Below are 18907 nucleotides of genomic sequence, written 5' to 3' on the forward strand. Positions count from 1 at the left end.
GACATCTTAAGGCAGCCCTGTTCCGGGAAGTTTTTAACGTGTGATTTTACTGTGTTTTTGGTTTTACGGAAGCCGCCCAAAGTGGCTGGGGAGGCCCAGCCAGATGGGCGGGGTATAAATAATAAATTATTATTATTATTATTATTATTATTATTATTATTATTATTATTATTGATTTCAATCACAATTTACAATAAATCACTAGTCAGTATGATTCTATTTAAATCAAAAATTTCTGATTTGGTTACACTATTAGAAATACACAGACAGATAATTATGAAATCATTCTGAGGTTTAATAAGTTTACTGTCTATATTTGGACAACATTTCGGCTGTAATTTATTGGAAAGAGAAAAATAATCATTTCCTTAGTAACAACTTAAACAATTTATTTAACTAAAACAATATTATAGCATGTTGGTAAAAAGATTTTATATATATATAAAAAACAACAACCAAGCAGACTGAGTTTTAGCTCACATGAAAAACTCGGAACTTAAGCATTTCACCACCTCCACTTCCAGCCACCCCTTTGGATTGGCTTCTGCATCCAGGTGCCTATTCTGTACAGTTAAGTGTTAGTGAAGTTGTTGGAACCCAGTGGGATTGGGAAGAGGTTGCCATCCCTGAAAGGCCTTCAGCGCTTGCCTCAAGTCTGACTTGCACAATTATTACACAAAGACCCCAAGATGTGTGGAGTATTCTGCTCACAAGGTTGCACTTTCATTTTTACTGCTTCACACTTAGCTACTTGTGCAGATCTCTTCCACTGCAAACCATCTGTTCATTGAACCTCTTAGAACTCAGCATTTAAGGGGTTGATTCTGTGTATATAATTCTGCATTGGAACAATGGGATTAAGGTTTTCCGTCAACTCTGTATGTTTATTTTATAACATTTTTCCTGTGAAGAAAAGGCATGTTATCTCTGCAGATACACAAATTCACACTTTTGAGAATGGCAAAAACAAGCATCTGTGACAATATCGTCTCTTTAGAAAAACTTCCCCAAATAATCTTACAAAAACCTCTGGAAGAGCATGACATTGTGAATGGATTAATGGAATTCATTTACCCAAAAAATTAAATATTCCATATAAAGCCTCATGCTAGATAATTAAAAAGAAATCCTTATTTCCTGATGAATAGCCTTTGGACTATAATGTAATTAAATATAAAACTATCTTTAGATAGACTTTTTCCTCTAAAAGCATTTTATTTTTTTAAAAATTCTGATTAAAAAAATCTGATTTAAATAAAAAAATCTGATTTTAATTTTTTTTAAAAAATCATTGATTGTATCCACCCTGATTGCTATCTTTAGCTGCTGATAACATGGCAACGTTTAGCAGCTCATATTGTGAGGTTTAGCTGGTGAGAACATTGCAACTGTCAGCTGACGAGTTATCACAATATTGAAAATCAGATATTTCCTAGTCCTTATGCACATTGGATCTGCGATATAATGTCAGCTCAAATATTAGGAAACAGTTAGCACATTAACATCAAGCCCAGCTCTAATTATGACCTAAATTTCTGGCCCAGTGTATCATTGCAGATTTTACCAGTTTTATTTTGCTTCCCATTCTAATAGTATCTCATACATTTTGGAAAGTTTTTTTTAAAAATTGTTCAGTAGTACCTAACAGACCAACTAAGTTTGTTCTGGGGATGAGCTTTCGTTTGCATGCACACTTCTTCAGATTGGACAATTTTCTACCTGAAATTTGGGAAACACTTTTTCTTTCCTCGCCATAATATCTCTTTCAAACTGTGAACTTTCAGTCCAAAAACCTCTCCCTTTATCTTGTCCAAACAAGATGATTTGATGGTATTGAAACCAATCTGCCATCACACCTCCCACCTCATCCTGTTTATTCAGTTTTATTTCTTCTTCCGAAAAGTCCAAAAGATCTCTGTAAGTTGCCCATTGCTTCTTCCGTATTGCATTTTTTAAAAAGCTGTTGCTTTTGTGGGTTGGAGCCAAAGAGGTGTTTTTCTTTCCAGCATATTATTATATTTATCCCATACTGTAAAAAGGATTTTCTGAATAACCTGATTCATAGAGCTCTTGTGTGTTTTAGTTTTATCCTGCCATAAATAAGCGTGCCAACCAAACATATTCTTGTTTGATGTTTAGTCGTGTCCGACTCTTCGTGACCCCATGGACTAGAGCAGCCAGGCACCCCTGTCCTCCACTGCCTCCCACAGTTTGGCCAGACCCATGTCTGTAGCTTCGAAGACACTATCCAACCATCTCGTCCTCTGTCGTCCCCTTCTCCTTGTGCCCTCCATCTTTCCCAACATCAGGGTCTTTTCTAGGGAGTCTTCTCTTCTCATGAGGTGGCCAAAGTCTTGGAGCCTCAGCTTCACGATCTGTCCTTCCAGTGAGCACTCAGGGCTGATCTCCTTCACAATGGATCGGTTGGATCTTCTTGCAGTCCATGGGACTCTCAAGAGTCTCCTCCAGCACCATAATTCAAAAGCATCAATTCTTTGGCGATCTGCCTTCTTTATGGTCCAGCTCTCACTTCCATACATCACTACTGGGAAAACCATAGCTTTTACTATACGGACCTTTGTTGGCAAGGTGATGTCTCTACTTTTTAAGATGCTGTCTAGGCATCTTAAAATATTTTCTTACGACCTTTGTTGTAAGAAAAATCCTGTTCCTTTCCCCTTATGGGGTATTCAAGAGCCCATATAGTCCTTAAGTGGGTTCCATATTGGTAGGAGAAAATAACAGAGGCCAACCAGAGTATATGGAGAAGCAAAGTGGCTAGTAAGCCTGATCTTTATTGCAACAGTGTCCCCCCCTCACCACAACCAGGAGGGAGGTGTGCACGGCCTTATATAGTCTTTTGAAATTGCCCACCCAAGACCACCCCCCAAAATATCATACAGAAGGAGAATGTCTACAGCAGGAATACATCACAGGAGGCGGTCTACAGCAGAAAACCTGTCCCCAAGGATACCTGTTAATGGTCACTAACTGCATTACCTGGACAGCCTGGCCATTCTTTTGTGATGGTAAATACTTTAGTTCCTGAATCCAGGTCACAGGCCCACCCTGTTCATCCCTCCTTAAGGCAGTATTTGTAAGCACAAAGACAATGGGAAGGCTTCCATTTGCCTCCTTTACTGCAGAGGAATATTTGAGTACGTTTCCGAGCACATTCAAAGTGTTGGTGCTGACCTTTTAAGCCCTAAACGGCCTCAGTCCTGTATACCTGAAGGAGCGTCTCCACCTCCATCGTTCAACCTGGACACTGAGATCCAGCGCCGAGGGCCTTCTGGCGGTTCCCTCCCTGCAAGAAGTGAGGTTACAGGGAACCAGACAGAGGGCCTTCTGGGTAGTGGCGCTTGCCCTGTGGAATGCCCTCCCATCAGATGTCAAGGAAATAAGCAGCTATCTTATTTTTAAAAGACATCTGAAGGCAGCCCTGTTTAGGGAAGTTCTTAATATTTAATGCTTTACTGTTTTTAACACTCGATTGGGAGCCGCCCAGAGTGGCTGGGGAAACTCAGCCAGATGGGCAGGGTGTAAATAATAAAATATTATTACTATTATTAGTAGTAGTCTGTGGTGCTCAATGTTTAGGTATAGTAAATACTAGGATTTAATTAGAACTTGTGTGTTATAGCGGGGATATGCCCAGGCTTCAGCATACAGGCAACTCTCCGCAAGCCGTGGGAGCCCAGCGCGGGTTCCTCCTACGTCTTGCGGAGATCTGCGTGACGCCTGGAGAGCGAGAGCGACCCTTCTCGCTCTCCCGGCTTCAGCGAAAGCCTGCATTTGCCCCATAGGACGCACACACATTTCCCCTTCATTTTTGGAGGGGGGAAAGTGCGTCCTTGTCAGTGTTTGTAAAAAGCAAAAAAAAAAAAGAAAGGAAAGGCTTCTGACCTCCCTTTGTCGCCTCAGTCTCCTTGATATTCTAGAATAAAGTGTGGCTAAGATTCTGAGTCACAATCATGGCTGAGAAATACAGCCAGGGAATATGAAACTGATTTGAAGATTGGTTTCTTCTTTACACATTATTATTATTATTATTATTATTATTATTATTTATACCCCGCCCATCTGGCTGGGCCTCCCCAGCCACTCTGGGTGGCTTCCATAGAAACCAAAAATACAGTAAAATATCACATGTTAAAAACTTCCCTGAACAGGGCTGCCTTAAGATGTCTTCTGAATGTCAGGTAGTTGTTTATCGCTTTGACATCTGCTGGAAGGGCGTTCCACAGGGCGGGCGCCACTACCGAGAAGGCCCTCTGCCTGGTTCCCTGTAGCTTTGCTTCTCGCAATGAGGGAACCGCCAGAAGGCCCTCGGCGCTGGACCTCAGCGTCCGGGCAGAATGATGGGGGTGGAGACGCTCCTTCAGGTATACTGGACCGAGGCCGTTTAGGGCTTTAAAGGTCAGCACCAACACTTTGAATTGTGCTCGGAAACGTACTGGGAGCCAATGTAGGTCTTTCAAGACCGGTGTTATATGGTATTGGCGGCCGCTGCCAGTCACCAGTCTAGCTGCCGCATTCTGGATTAGTTGTAGTTTCCGAGTCACCTTCAAAGGTAGCCCCACGTAGAGCGCATTGCAGTAGTCCAAGCGGGAGATAACCAGAGCATGCACCACTCTGGCCAGTGTTATTCACCTTTAATACTCACCTTTTTCAGTGTAACACATATTTTTATCTTCTGATACTCAGATGAAGAGAGGTATAACAATTTAATAAATAATTCCCAGTTGGAGCAGAGCTAGAATATCCGGAAGCCCTTGGCCACCCAGGGCAAAGGAGGAAGAACAGTGAGAGAGGCCTGGACAGGGAATCTCCGCTAAGATAAGCCAGTGTCAGGAGGCGGGTGCGAGACCCGGTGGCATATAATTATTATAAATCATAATTGGGGAGGGTGTCTCAATCTGGCCTTCCCAGCAGTCAGGCTCCAGCTGCTTTCCTTCTGCATCTTGAGCTCTCTCCATTCAAGAATGCAAGGCTGAGAGATGGAGGTCCAACCCCAAGAACATTCTCCAACTGAGCACTCCTTCAACCGACCACAAGCACCAAGCCTTGTCACTAGACTTATATATGGGTCTCCCAAAATGGTCAGTATGGACCTCCTGAGGCCAAAGGGACTCTGCAGGTGATTAATAAACATCTAGAGGTCGAAGGGGACAAAATGTGGCCCAAGGGGTGGAGGATTATAGTGCAGCGGATGAAGAACTTCATGATGAACTTAGGACCCTGATGAATATTGGCCAGGTTCATGGAACATACAGCAGCTCCCTTTCCTGTGATAAACCATTTTTTATCAAACGTAAAGCCCACAGTTAAACTGTATTCTAAGATAATGCTGCTTCATTAATGCTTAATTAAAGGTTAGGAAAGGCTGATGATGCATTACCATTATTTAACATTATTTCATCTGTCTTTCCGAAAAATTTCATATGGAGGACAGGAAAGAATGTACGAGATGTCAAAATAAGAGCAGGTGCTAATTGATGTGTGTAATATTCCTTTGTTCTCTTCCTAGGTTTCCTTTCCCCCCGCTCCTCCCTGTTGAAAGAAGACAATGGAGAAGGCAGTCAGAATTCTGTTGGGCCATGTCCAATGGGAATAACAAAGAAACCATATAAATTCATGGAAAGGGGAAAAGAGAGAGGAGAAACAATTTGAAAGTATGGAGTGTGGAAGGAGTTTCACTGACAGTGGAACACTTGGAAAACATCAATGGACTCACACAGGGGAGAAACCATTTAAATGCATGGAGTGTGGAAAGAGCTTCAGTCAGAGTGGACACCTTAGAATTCATCAACGGAGTCACACGGGGGAGAAACCATTTAAATGCATGGAGTGTGGAAAGAGCTTCAGTCGGAGTGGATACCTTAGAATTCATCAACGGAGTCATACTGGGGAGAAACCATTTAAATGCATGGAATGTGGAAAGAGCTTCTCTGAGAATGGAAAACTTAGAATTCATCAACGGACTCACACGGGGGAGAAACCATTTAAATGCATGGAGTGTGGAAAGAGCTTCAGTCAGAGTGGAGACCTTAGAATTCATCAACGGAGTCACACGGGGGAGAAACCATTTGAATGCATGGAGTGTGGAAAGAGCTTCAGTCAGAGTGGACACCTTAGAATTCATCAACGGAGTCACACGGGGGAGAAACCATTTGAATGTATGGAGTGTGGAAAGAGCTTCACTGAGAGTGGAAAACTTAGAATTCATCAACGGAGTCACACAGGGGAGAAATCATTTAAATGCATGGAGTGTGGAAAGAGCTTCAGCCAGAGTGGAAACCTTAGAATTCATCAACGGAGTCACACAGGGGAGAAATCATTTAAATGCATGGAGTGTGGAAAGAGCTTCAGTGGGAGTGGAAACCTTAGAATTCATCAACGGACTCACACAGGGGAGAAACCATTTGAATGCATGGAATGTGGAAAGAGTTTCACTCAGAGTGGATACCTTAGAATTCATCAACGGACTCACACGGGGGAGAAACCATTTAAATGCATGGAGTGTGGAAAGAGCTTCACTGAGCGTGGAAAACTTAGAATTCATCAATGGAGTCACACGGGGGAGAAACCATTTGAATGCATGGAGTGTGGAAAGAGCTTCAGTCAGAGTGGACACCTTAGAATTCATCAACGGAATCACACAGGGGAGAAACCATTTGAATGCATGGAGTGTGGCAAGAGCTTCAGTCAGAGTGGACACCTTAGAATTCATCAACGGAGTCACACTGGGGAGAAAACATTTAAATGCATGGAGTGTGGGAAGAGCTTCAGTGAGAGTGGACACCTTAGAATTCATCAACGGAGTCACACGGGGGAGAAACCATTTAAATGCATGGAGTGTGGAAAGAGCTTCAGTGGGAGTGGACACCTTAGAATTCATCAACGGAGTCACACAGGGGAGAAACCATTTAAGTGCATGGAATGTGGAAAGAGCTTCAGTCAGAGTGGAAACCTTAGAATTCATCAATGGAGTCACACAGGGGAGAAACCATTTAAATGCATGGAGTGTGGAAAGAGCTTCAGTCGCAGTGGAGACCTTAGAATTCATCAACGGAGTCACACAGGGGAGAAATCATTTAAATGCATGGAGTGTGGAAAGAGCTTCAGTCAGAGTGGAAACCTTAGAATTCATCAACGGAGTCACACGGGAGAAATCATTTAAATGCATGGAATGTGGAAAGAGCTTCAGTCAGAGTGGACACCTTAGAATTCATCAACGGAGTCACACAGGGGAGAAACCATTTAAATGCATGGAGTGTGGAAAGAGCTTCACTGAGAGTGGAACGCTTAGAAAGCATCAACGGACTCACACAGGGGAGAAACCATTTGAATGCATGGAATGTGGAAAGAGTTTCACTCAGAGTGGATACCTTAGAATTCATCAACGGACTCACACGGGGGAGAAGCCATTTAAATGCATGGAGTGTGGAAAGAGCTTCACTGAGAGTGGAAATCTTAGAATTCATCAACGGAGTCACATGGGGGACAAACCATTTGAATGCATGGAGTGTGGAAAGAGCTTCAGTCAGAGTGGACACCTTAGAATTCATCAACGGAGTCACACAGGGGAGAAACCATTTGAATGCATGGAGTGTGGAAAGAGCTTCAGTCAGAGTGGACACCTTAGAATTCATCAACGGAGTCACACTGGGGAGAAACCATTTAAATGCATGGAGTATGGGAAGAGCTTCAGTGAGAGTAGACACCTTAGAATTCATCAACGGAGTCACACAGGGGAGAAACCATTTAAATGCATGGAGTGTGGAAAGAGCTTCAGTGGGAGTGGACACCTTAGAATTCATCAACGGAGTCACACAGGGGAGAAACCATTTAAGTGCATGGAGTGTGGAAAGAGCTTCAGTCAGAGTGGAGACCTTAGAATTCATCAACGGAGTCACACAGGGGAGAAACCATTTCTGCTGCTCCAGAGAAGCGGACACGGAGCAATGGATCCAAACTACAAGAAAGAAGATTCCACCTAAACATTAGGAAGAACTTCCTGACAGTAAGAGCTGTTTGACAGTGGAATTTGCTGCCAAGGAGTGTGGTGGAGTCTCCTTCTTTGGAGGTCTTTAAGCAGAGGCTTGACAACCATATGTCAGGAGTGCTCTGATGGTGTTTCCTGCTTGGCAGGGGGTTGGACTTGATGGCCCTTGTGGTCTCTTCCAACTCTATGATTCTATGATTCTAAATGCATGTAGTGTGGAAAGCTTCAGTCAGAGTGGACACCTTAGAATTCATCAACGGAGTCACACAGGTGAGAAACCATTTAAATGCATGGAGTGTGGAAAGAGCTTCACTGAGAGTGGAACGCTTAGAAAGCATCAACGGACTCACACAGGGGAGAAACCATTTGAATGCATGGAATGTGGAAAGAGCTTCAGTCAGAGTGGAAACCTTAGAATTCATCAATGGAGTCACACAGGGGAGAAACCATTTAAATGCATGGAGTGTGGAAAGAGCTTCAGTCGCAGTGGAGACCTTAGAATTCATCAACGGAGTCACACAGGGGAGAAATCATTTAAATGCATGGAGTGTGGAAAGAGCTTCAGTCAGAGTGGACACCTTAGAATTCATCAACGGAGTCACACTGGGGAGAAAACATTTAAATGCATGGAGTGTGGGAAGAGCTTCAGTGAGAGTGGACACCTTAGAATTCATCAACGGAGTCACACAGGGGAGAAACCATTTAAATGCATGGAGTGTGGAAAGAGCTTCAGTGGGAGTGGACACCTTAGAATTCATCAACGGAGTCACACAGGGGAGAAACCATTTAAGTGCATGGAATGTGGAAAGAGCTTCAGTCAGAGTGGAAACCTTAGAATTCATCAATGGAGTCACACAGGGGAGAAACCATTTAAATGCATGGAGTGTGGAAAGAGCTTCAGTCGCAGTGGAGACCTTAGAATTCATCAACGGAGTCACACAGGGGAGAAATCATTTAAATGCATGGAGTGTGGAAAGAGCTTCAGTCAGAGTGGAAACCTTAGCAAACACCATTGAACTCACAGAGCGAAAACCACTTACTTATATGGAGTGTAGATAGCTCTTCAATCCTGATGTTCTTACAAAACATCAATGGACTCACAAGGAGGAGAAGCTTTAAGAGTTCTACCAACTACCAACAATCTACCAACAAACTGAAAAAGCAGAAATGATTTGAATGGAAGGAGTGTGGGAAGTTCTTCTATTACCTTATATGTATATAATTTTATATGCAATTTGTTTTTATATGGAATTTATTTACAAATTGCTACATACTTTCCAGATACACATTTATTTCATACTTGACTTCCTCTCCATGGTTTCCCCATAGAATTTTTAAATTGCTGCATATTTCAGATATTCACACCTTACCTTTTCCACACTCTTCTCCAGCTAGTTTTCAACTGTTGTTTTCCATTCAGTTCCTACTTGTGTTTGTACATGTTTACAAAAATTCTTTAAATATTCAACAAAAGGTTTCTACTCCTCCTTAATGTCTGTCTTGATCTCTTATTTTCATAGTTAAATTTGCCAATTTGACATATTCCATCACTTTTAACTGCCGCTCTCTTGATCAAGTGTAGCTATCTCTTGATTTTGCCATTTTTGTGCATAAAGTACTTTTGCTGCTGTCGTTCATCTGTCTTCTTGGAACATTTGACCCAGTTATCCCTAAAAGAAATGGTTCCTTCAGGAGCATCACCCTAAGTAAAGTAATTTTCTCCCTAGTTATAATTCATCTGGTTGGCTGAAAGCCACAAAGATGTTTTCTTTTCCAACAAATCCTTATCCATTTCCCAAGCTCTTTATAAATTCTTCCTAATTACATAATTAATTACAAAAAGGGTATTTGGTATTTTGCCTTCTTTTGAGATACCTTTCTGCAGTGTTCTGTCTTAGTCCAGTGATACTACTCCATTAAAATCGCCCATAATAATTATATTTCCAACATAAACCTCAGACATACTTTCATCCAATAGTTGGAAGAAATCTTTCTTTTTCCTCATTAGGTGCGTCAGCTCCTACCGATAATATTTTTTTCTCCTTCACCATCACTTTCACTGCAATAATTCTTCACCTCTAAAGATCTGTTTAGAGTCCAGTTTGGAATTCATATATAGTACCACCCCTATTTTCTTTGTTTTATATGAATTCCTGTCCTAGTCCTTTTTTTACCAATAATCATTTTTGTTGTTGTTTCCTTGTGAAAATATGTGTAATTTTATTTCATTTGGTTTTGTTGTTCAAACCATTCACATTCAATGAAAACAATTTTAAATCCATCATTGAATCCTTTAAACAGTTTTAAGTCCCCTTTCCCCTTATCAGCTATCTCCCTCCTCCAGCTCTTCTACTGATGCATCTCCCAGCTCTTTTTTAAAATATATTTCCTCTAGAATGCCTCTGTTTTTATTGGCCCTTGCCATCTTTGTTTCTTCCCTATGTACATAAAAAAGTTCCCTTCCAGGAATTCTCAACTAAAGGGAATTGAATTCTTCTTGAGCGCATCAGCCAGAAACTTATAGCTGGTTCTTTTCTTCAGCAATTTTGAGCATTGTAATCAGTTTTTCTGGTAGTGTGTTTGGAGTTCTTGATCTTGAGTTTCATAAAATCAATCAAACTCCTGGTAGTTTATTTGCTTTTGCATAAGCTGATTTCACTCTGAAAGCAAGAATCTCCATCAAGTCATTTTTTTCTTTCTTTCTCCTCTTGTTTCTCCTCCTCTACTTTGGTTGAGGGTGTCTTCCTCGTCTGGCCCATAGTCAAGTTCTTGTTAACACCCAACATTTTTATAGCTTTCCACTTTAGGCAGGGTGCTCCGATGTTCCAGTAACCCCAGAGCCTTATGGGGGGGGCTATACCCACACTCTCTCTCCCACCCCCATGGCACCTGTAGTAAAGTTAGTACTTTGGTCAAGCGGAGAGTGAGGCCTTGTGGGAAACCAGCAAGAATTATGGGAACTAGGTCCTGTTGCTTTAACCCGTAGACCCTTTGGCTCCAAGGGCGTGAAAGGTTTACTATGGGAGAGGAATTCTCTGGATAATGTGAAGGGTTGACACCTGTGAGGGAAGTTATGCATATCCAGCCGGTGATGTTATCTCCCTGTTAATTGCCCAAAGGAGGTGCATCTGCATAAGCTCCAAGAAAGGGAGGAAACATCTTTGATGTAGGCTCTGGAGCCTTAATTGGCCCAGCTGTCAGAAGTTAAAATTATTAGCCCACAAGCTGGTTATTGGAGAATTCAAATGTAACCAAGAGTGGTGATTGGGCCTGGGGGATCTGATTCCATGTGCAAATTAGGGATAAAAGATCTTGAGAATGGCTGGGAAGGTGTGCTCTGCAATCCGCAAAATCGCCCTGCTGCTGATGTTCCACCTAAGCAGCCGTTCTTTTGTGATGAAGATTTTCTAAGACCTCTGAATGCGGATCTCTGAAGGACTCTGAACTATCCTATCTTTGCCTTAGAGTGTAGAAGTGAGTATTAGCTAGCTATATTTTGCAACGTTTTTATTTTCTCTTTACTTGTAATCTACCAAAATATGTGCCTGCTTTTTAGCATGTTCTTTATGTTTTAAAATAAATTTTAAGCAAGAAACTTTCTCTTGTCTTGTGTGTGCCTATCCGGGGAAATAGCTAAATCCAATGCCTAGCTTCTTGGTTGCGCCTTACTAAAGAATTTCTGCCTGCAAGCTTGTGGAAGCAACTTGTAGTTTGGAGTTAACCAGTAACAAAGAAGCACGGCCGTCTCCCTTGAGCTGTGGCTTAAGGTAACCCTGGGACAAGGGAGTGGTGGCAGCCTTACCAGTTCTGTTTCGTCCTGTTTCTGAAAAGGTAAAAGGGTCTGCCAGTGATACGGAAGGGGGGGCATGTCTTCTTTACCTTCTTCGCTACAATATATCCATTTATTCCCAATTGTCAATGTCAAAAGAGACTAAAATCTATAAAATTCATAGAAACTCAACGTGCCAATTTGCTCAATTTCTCTAGGACCCCATGACACCTCCCCTGTCCTCCATCATCCCTCAAGCAAGGTGTCAAGACCCTAATCCTGTCAAATCACTCTGCCAAATCTTTCCTCCGGGCAATGCCAGTACATGGATCATTGTCTTCTCATCACTGGTACTCAGGATGTGCTTATCTGCGCATATCTCCAGCTCTGCATATCCCCCCTCCCACCTCCATATGTTAATCCATGTAACCCAACCTCTTCTTAATGTATTCATGATGTAACCTGTGTAACCCAACCTCCTCTTAATGTATTCATGATGTAACTGGGATGTATTTTGCACTGTATTCTGGGACATAGAGGGAAGTTTCAAAAGTTCATGTCACCCCTTTCTCGCTGTTCAATCTCGCCTTGAACCTGTTGCGCAATAAACTTGGATCTTCTGCAGCTTGCTCCTGTCTCTGGCTGAGCTCATTTTCCTCCGCAGGGACCCGCGGACTTAGTCCGACGAGCTGGGTGGCAGAGCAGCCTCGCACCCAGATTTTGCCGTAACATCCAGCCTTGCTCCAGAAACCTGGTCTGGCCGAAGAGCAAAGACAGGTGAGGGAGGGGCTAATGGTTGGGGACCAGTTTACCACAGGACCTGATCTGCTGCGGAGGGTGCATGGCAGGCGACTGAACTCTGATGCGACAACCTGGAAGTCCCAGAGCGGTGCATCAGTTAGAATGGGATGCTTAAGAAACCTCTACAGATTCTCAAAGGGGAGAAGAAAACATTTAGATGTATGGAGTGTTTGACGTATTTCTCTCAGAGTTCACTTTCCTTCCCATCAATGAACTCAGATAATGGGAAAGCAGTCTTAAATGCATGGAGTGCATGTGAAGTTCTGGTATTTGTATATAAAGTTGTATAGACAGGTCTTTAAAGAAATGAAGGTCATGTCTCACAAGTATAATAGCAGATATAATATAATGTTAGATAGGGAGGGGGAGAATCTGGAGTGCTGGGGTGAGTGATGATGGGCTGAGAGCCAGCTGATTTTGGGGCCTTGGTGGAGAGAGTTGGAAATGTTGGTGTTAGGAGTTGTGGTGGTAGTTTGGGAGCAGGGTTGGTGGGATTAGCATTATAGGAACAGCACCATAACTCCCATTGATGGAACAACAAAGACACAAAAAGACGAAAAGCATCTTGTACATTTTGATGCTATGGCCTGTTGGCTACACAAATAAAGTCTATTCATTCATTCATCTTATACATAGACTGAAAGGGCTTAAGCTCAGTGAGAAAGAGGAGGATTGGTTTGAGAAGACACTGAATTATTTGGGTAGGTTTGAACAATTTGGGGCAATTAAAATGTTTAAAGTTAAATAAACCTTGTGGAGGGAGGAGCGTTAAGGTACAGTGGTGCCCCGCAAGATGAATGCCTCGCAAGACGGAAAACTCGCTAGACGAATTTCCTATGGGCTTGCTTTGCAAGACGAAAATGTATTGCGAGTTCCTGCGGGGTTTTTTCCCTCCTCCCTTTTTCTAAGCCGCTTATCCGCTAAGCCACTAAAAGCCGCTAAAAGCTGCTAAGTCGCTAATAGCGCTAATCCGCTAAGCCGTCAATGGGCTTGCTTCGCAAGACGAAAAAACCGCAAGACGAAGAGACTCGCGGAACAGATTCTTTTCGTCTTGCGAGGCACCACTGTATATAGAATTGTACATATGTTATTATTGAATATTATTGAATATGTATATTATTGAATATTGTATAGGTAAAGGTAAAGGTACCCCTGCCCGTACGGGCCAGTCTTGACAGACTCTGGGGTTGTGCGCCCATCTCACTTAAGAGGCCAGGGGCCAGCGCTGTCCGGAGACACTTCTGGGTCACGTGGCCAGCGTGACATCGCTGCTCTGGCGAGCCAGAGCCGCACACGGAAACGCCGTTTACCTTCCCGCTAGTAAGCGGTCCCTATTTATCTACTTGCACTCGAAGGTGCTTTCGAACTGCTAGGTTGGCAGGCGCTGGGACCGAGCAACGGGAGCGCATCCCGCTGCGGGGATTCGAACCGCCGACCTTTCAATCGGCAAGCCCTAGGCGCTGAGGCTTTTACCCACAGCGCCACCCGCGTCCCGAATATTGTATACCCAATGTATTTTTTATTAATCTTGGCAGCCACTTTATCTTGGCAGCCACTGATGTAGCGACTTGCTTCGTATTTAGCTATTCCATCTCTTTCCATTTGCCAGAGGGGTTTATATCTTGGAACTTTCTGTGTGGAATATATTTTAAGGTTGGTGTTTCCCTTCCTGTTGTAATCTATTATTTCTTGTATTCCCCACCCCAACCCCACTCCGAGAACTTGATTCTTGCTGTGCCATCGACTCTCCCATCTTTCATTGGCATTTTGCCTTTTCCCAGTAGTGATGTATGGAAGTGAGAGGTGGACTGTAAAGAAGGTTGATTGCTGAAGAATTGATGCTTTTGAATTATGGTGCTGGAGGAAACTCCAGCACCATAATTGGACAATGTTCTCGAAGCTACCAGCATGAGTTTGACTAAACTGCGGGAGGCAGTGGAAGACGGGAGTGCCTGGCGTGCTCTGGTCCAGGGGGTCACGAAGAGGCGGACACGACTAAACGACTAAACCACAACAACAAGGGCTGACTTCCAGCTTTCCATTACTAATTACCATCCATTAATAATTATTTTCCATTAGGAATTATTTTTCTTGAGTGAAGGATTGCCACAAGATAAAACAATGTAGTACATGTATAGAGAAAGAACAAAGGCTGTTAGGATTTCAGGCTCCCCAATGCTGATTTATGTTTGATATATTTCACACGCCTGTCTGAGTGGAGTGTGAGAAAGGAAGACTGTCTTATCTCCCTTCCGGTGTGAGACTGTGAAACTACTTTCACTTTTATGTCGTTCTGTTTTGTTGTTGGAGCTGATGAGAATGGATGCCATTATGCATATGTATGTAAATGTTATGTAAATAAATAGTAGTTTAGAACTACGATGCTTCTTTCTTCTGCTGTGTTAAGCCAGAAGGCTAGTGTGCACAAATCAAGATGGTTTATGTCGCTGGAGAAGGGGATGCCTTTTCCAGAGCTATGCTCACCGGAGGACGCTCGGAGGGAGGCGGGGAAAGCCCTTGAGGGGAAGAAGAAGCAGCGGGGGGGAGGGGCTCCTCCTCTCTCGCCCCTCAGAGACACGACGGGGACCCTCTTGGGAGGGGAGCAGGAAGGGGTCTCTCTCTCTCTCCCCCCCCTCACAACCCCATTGCACTCCTCTGATGGCGGAAGGGGACCCCACCCTCTCCCTGCCTGGCGAGGGGGCAGCCGGGCCAAGGGGGGGTCTCTGGGCGCAGGAGAGCCTGGGGGGAGGGAGGGGGCAGAGGAAAGGAAGCGCCCCTTCTCTCTCTCTCAGGCAGCCCCATGTCTCTTCCCACCCCCAGGGGCTGGGTCCATCTCTGGGCCTCACAGAGGCCCCCCCCCCTGGGCTGGGGGGGGGAGGAGGGACCCCCCTTTGGCTTCCCCGGCTCAGCCCCTCCCCCACTCTCCTGACCCACAGGGGGAGGGGCAGCCCTTCCCTCCTCCTCACTCAGCCTCTCCCCTCCCAACCTCCCTGTTTGCAGATTGAAAACCACGTCCTTCTCTCCCCGCAAACCCAGGTCACCCCCAGATATGATGCCCCCCCCCTGCTGTGGGGAGGAGGGAGGAGGGGGGCCAGGCCCCCATGGAGCCCCCGAGGCAGCGCCGTCCCGTCCTCTTCCCCTCCGGACACAGGGAGGGGCTGCTCTGTGGACGTAGCTCTAGGGGCAAGCGCATCCCAAAAGGAACCGGAAGTGTCGCTGCTGAATGCGCCGGAAGTTGCCAGACAGGGAAAGGAGGAGGGGCGTCACTGAAGAGCCTCCGTCGCCGCCGCCCTTTATATTGCAGACAAGGAGAGCGGACTAATCCGGAGCCAGGGAGGCGGAGGACCAAGAGGTAAAGAGGGAGAGAAGGGGGGGGAATAGAGGGGGGGACAAAGAGACCCCCCCCTAAGGAAAGCGCCCTCCCTGGGGCCCGTCGACAGGGGCCCCGATCCAGGCCCCGACCCAGGGGGGAAGGGGGGACCCAAGACCTGCAAGATCTCCTGGGCAGCAGCAGCAGCACCGCCAGACTCCCCTTTCTCTTTCCTGGGGGGCCGAGAGATGCTCAGCTGCCCTGCCCCCCCCCCGGGAGGCCTTGGCGGGAAGGGGAAGGAGGACCCCAAGCAGGGCTGGGGGTGGGGCTGAGGCCCCCCATTCTCCCTGGGGTCGCCTGGCTGGGGAAAGGGAGAGAGGGAGTCCAGGGAAGGGTTAAAGGAAAAGGGGGAGGAGCCTCGACAGAGACCCCGCCCCTTCCATCACCTCTTATTCCCCCGTCTCCCTGCTGGCAGTCCCAGATCATCTTTGCCATACAGGATTGTCCTGAATACCACCATTTGGTAGCCTAGCCCAAACCCAAAAGTCCTGCTAGGATGCATCTTGGCTTCCCTGCAGATGAAACTGAGAGTGTGAGGATTGATAATATTTTCATTTATCCGTTTTAGACCCCTAAGTAGTAGCCGTTGCCAGGACATTCTCCTGTTCGCCTCTGTATAGTGCCATCCTTATTTCAGACATTGTGGTAGATTGCAATCAGGGTGGGTTTGATATAAAGCAAATTGATTTCAATCACAATTTATGGTAAATCACTAGTCAGTATGATTCTGTTTAAATCAAAAATTTCTGATTTGGTTACACTGTTAGAAATACATAGACAGATAATTATGAAATCATTCTGAGGTTTAATAAGTTAACTGTCTATATTTGGACAACAGTTCTGGTGTAATTTATTGGAAGGAGAAAAATAATCATTTCCTTAATTACCGCTTAAACAATTTATTTAACTTAAACAATAATATTATAGCATGTTGGTAAAAATATTTTTTTAATATAAAAAACAACAACCAAGCAGACTGAGTTTTAGCGCACATGAAAAACTCGGAACTTACGCCTTTCACCACCTCCACTACCAGCCACCCCTTTGGATTGGCTTCTGCATTCAGGTGCCTATTCTGTACAGTTAAGTTTTAGTGCGGTTGTTGGAACCCAGTGGGATTGGGAAGAGGTTGCCAGCCCTGAAGAGCCTTCAGCGCTTGCCTCAAGTCTGACTTGCACAATTATTACACAAAGACCCCAAGATGTGTGGAGTATTCTGCTCACAAGGTTGCCCTTTCATTTTTACTGCTTCACATTTAGCTACTTGTACAGATCTCTTCCACTGCAAACCATCTGTTCATTGAACCTCTTCGAACTTAGAATTCTAAGGGGTTGATTCTGTAGAATCATAGAGTTGGAATAGACCACAAGGGCCCTTGAGTCCAACCCCCTGCCAAGCAGGAAACACCATCAGAGCACTCCTGACATATGGTTGTCAAGCCTCTGCTTAAAGACCTCCAAAGAAGGAGACTCCACCACACTCCTTGGCAGCTAATTCCACTGTCGAACAGCTCTTACTGTCAGGAAGTTCTTCCTAATTTTTAGGTGGAATCTTCTTTCTTGTAGTTTGGATCTATTGCTCCGTGTCCGCTTCTCTGGAGCCCCAGAAAACAACTTTTCTCCCTCCTCTATGTGACATCCTTTTATATATTTGAACATGGCTATCATATCACCCCTTAACCTCCTCTTCTCCAGGCTAAACATGCCCAGCTCCCTAGCCGTTCCTCATAAGGCATCGTTTCCAGGCCTTTGACCATTTTGGTTGCCCTCCTCTGGACACGTTCCAGTTTGCCAGTGTCCTTCTTGAACTGTGGTGCCCAGAACTGGACACAGTACTCCAGGTGAGGTCTGACCAGAGCAGAATACAGTGGCACTATTACTTCCCTTGATCTAGATGCTATACTCCTATTGATGCAGCCCAGAATTGCATTGGCTTTTTTAGCTGCCGCGTCACACTGTTGGCTCATGTCAAGTTTGTGGTCAACCAAGACTCCTAGATCCTTTTCACATGTACTGCTCTCAAGCCAAAACCTAGGTCTCCCCCAACAAACGTTTGAGACTAGCTCCCCTAAATCTAAAAGATGGATTAAACTGTGCGCGCCTCTGGGCGCGTGCCGCTGCCCTGCTAGCTCTGATAAGCTCCTCCCACAGCTAATCCCCTGCCTCAACAGAAACCCTGCCCCCTCTGACCTTTGCATAGGGAGAGCAGCTAATCAGCCACAAAGAAACACACACACACAAGAAAACCTTTTTGCTCCTCCTTCAGCTGCTGCCCTGCAAGCTGTGTGTATAAATTTGCAAAGGAACAATGGGATTAAGGTTTCCCCTCAACTCTGTATGTTTATTTTATAACATTTTTCCTGTGAAGAAAAGGCATGTAATCTCTGCAGACACAAATTCACACTTTTGAAAATGGCAAAAACAAGCATCTGTGACAATATCTTCTCATTAGAAAAACCTCCCCAAATTATCTTACAGAATTCCCCCACTTCCCGCAGAAGCCGCGCGCTCCTTAAAGGGTGTGCAGCTCCTGAGGGCTTTTGAGGGAGGTGGGGAATACTCCCAGAGCTTGTCAGGGCTGGCGGGGGAAGCCCGGGATGAAGGCTCGTTGCTGCCCTGCGGAGGCTTCGCAGGCTACCCCAGAAGCCAGAACAGCTAGAGAGAGTGCTGCGCAGCGCTCCCTCTAGCTGTTTTAGCTTCTGCCTTAGTGGCACAACGCCTCCGCAGGGCACCGGGGAGCTGTGCTCAGCGCTCCCTTTAAATAATATTTTTTTTCTTGAATTCCCCCTCTAGAAACTAGGTGCGCCTTATGATCAGGTGTGCCTTATGGAGCGAAAAATACAGTAGGTAGGAGAAAATAACAGAGGCCAACCAGTGTATATGGCGAAGCAAAGCGGCTAGTAAGCCTGCAACTTTATTGCAACAGTGTCCCCCCCTCACCACAACCAGGAGGGAGGTGT

The 18907-nt window shown here is 44.8% G+C and overlaps 1 protein-coding gene and 1 long non-coding RNA gene across 2 annotated transcripts in view; one reads left to right on the forward strand and one right to left on the reverse strand.

The window, feature by feature from the left end:
* LOC309525844 overlaps positions 1-14699 on the reverse strand; it is a 57121-nt gene extending 42422 nt beyond the window's left edge. The window contains exon 1 of the long non-coding RNA XR_014216540.1: positions 14086-14699. This is a non-coding gene — a long non-coding RNA (uncharacterized lncRNA). The remainder of the gene's footprint in view (positions 1-14085) is intronic.
* Positions 1-18907, forward strand: part of LOC309525760 (uncharacterized protein) — a 61006-nt gene that overhangs the window by 33773 nt on the left and 8326 nt on the right. The gene's annotated exons all lie outside the window — the stretch shown is intronic.

The sequence above is a fragment of the Podarcis vaucheri genome (assembly GCF_965113315.1).
Source record: "Podarcis vaucheri genome assembly, chromosome: 2".
NCBI lineage: Eukaryota > Metazoa > Chordata > Lepidosauria > Squamata > Lacertidae > Podarcis > Podarcis vaucheri.